Below are 1,811 nucleotides of genomic sequence, written 5' to 3' on the forward strand. Positions count from 1 at the left end.
TCAAGATGGAGTGGCATGAGGCTTCACACACACAACACTTACCTAGACCCCCAGCGTCCTCCACCAACCTCTGCTCTTGACTCCACCCAGCATTCCTCAGTCGGAGTTCCCATGTTGTAAGAAGACAGGAGAGAAGAGGGAGGGGTTGAATGTTACCTGGTATATCACATATTAGATGATGTCAGAAGTACTGTATGTACTGTATATACTCTCTATCTGAGACCCGATGTCTGTTGTTGGTGGCAACGGAAAGCTACGCAATGTCTAAGAGAACTGTCAGGGAGCTCAGAACTCCTTAACATCTTCCTCCTGCTAAACCACCTCCTCCTGCTTCCTCCTCTTCCTCCTGCTTCCTCCTCTTGCTTCCTCCTCCTTCTCCTCCTCCTCCTTGGCTGGTTTACCTCTTCCTCCTGCTTCCTCCTCTTGCTTCCTCCTCCTCCTCCTGCTTCCTCCTCCTTCTCCTCCTCCTCCTTGGCTGGTTTACCTCTTCCTCCTCTTCCTCCTCTTCCTCCTCCTCCCTCTCCTTCTCAGAGTGTCTCCTTGGACTCACTATGCTCTCTCTGCCTCCTCCTAAATGTACACTGAGATTCAACGATGACGATGGGTTCGTTTTGCAGATGAGTGTTTTATTTTGTACTGCCAAAACATGCATATATTATATACCTCTTATGTTAAATCAGGTCCTTGTGGACCATGACTGTTTTTTTGCACAGCATGCAGGTGGGTATCCCTGCAACAGAATGACTGTGACGGTTGTGTATACACTGTAATTCATGTTGCATTATACCATGAAACTTCCTCATTAACACCCCATATAGCGTATTTTTCATTCGGCAACCTTGTGATGTCCACTCTTCAATTGTACTATACTTGGGTGCAGCTTGCTTTTAAAATGTGTGTGTGTTTTCGTGAGAATGCGTGAAGGAGTGTGTGAGTCAATAAATGTTGCAGTAATGATATTGTGTGTTATTTTCTGATATATACATATAGAACTGCCTGCAGATCTACATATCATATTTCATTTGTTGTCTTCTCTTACAATATAAACAAAAGTATGTGGACACCCCTTCAAATTAGTGGATTCGGCTATTTCAGCCTCACCTGTTGCTGACAGCTGTATAAACTCGCGCACACCGCCATGCAATCTCCAAAGACAAACATTGGCAGTAGAATGGCCTTACTGAAGAGCTCAGTGACTTTCAACGTGGAACCGTCACAGGATGCCACCTTTCCAACAAGTCAGTTCGTCAAATGTCTGCCCTGCTAGGACTGCCCAGGTCAACTGTAAGTGCTATTATTGTGAAGTGGAATCGTCTAGGAGCAACAAAAACTCTGTGGTTGGCCACACGAGCTCACAGAACCGTCTGTCCTCGGTTGCAACACTCACTACCAACCAGCTCAAGAACTGTTTGCTGGGAACTTCATGAACTGGTTTCCATGGCAGAGCAGCCGCACACAAGCCTAAAATCACCATGCGCAATGCCAAGTGTCGGCTGGAGTGGTGTAAAGTTTGCCGCCATTGGACCCTGGATCAGTGGAAATGCGTTCTCTGGAGTGATGAATCACGCTCTACCATCTGGCAGTCCGATGGACAAATCTGGGTTTGCATAGTGCCAACTGTAAAGTTTGGTGAAGGAGCAATAATGGTCTGGGGCTGTTTTTCATGGTTCAGGCTAGGCCCCTTAGTTCCAGTGAAGGGAAATCTTAAAGCTACACCATACAATGACATTCTAGGCAATTTTGTGCTTCCAACTTTGTGGCAACAGTTTGGGGAAGGCACTTTCCTGTTTCAGCATGACAATACCCCCGTG

At 46.4% G+C, this 1,811-nt stretch overlaps 1 protein-coding gene across 1 annotated transcript in view; it reads left to right on the top strand.

Annotated features, from left to right (window-relative positions):
• LOC106575174 (cyclin-dependent kinase 15) overlaps positions 1–959 on the top strand; it is a 34,280-nt gene extending 33,321 nt beyond the window's left edge. Inside the window, 1 exon segment of the mRNA XM_045698844.2 lies at positions 1–959. This exon segment is cut by the window's left edge and continues 195 nt beyond it. The gene's annotated coding sequence lies outside the window, so the exon portion shown is untranslated.
• The last annotated feature ends 852 nt before the right edge of the window (positions 960–1,811 follow it).

The sequence above is a fragment of the Salmo salar genome, chromosome 17 (assembly GCF_965601325.2).
Source record: "Salmo salar chromosome 17, fSalSal1, whole genome shotgun sequence".
NCBI classification, from domain to species: domain Eukaryota; kingdom Metazoa; phylum Chordata; class Actinopteri; order Salmoniformes; family Salmonidae; genus Salmo; species Salmo salar.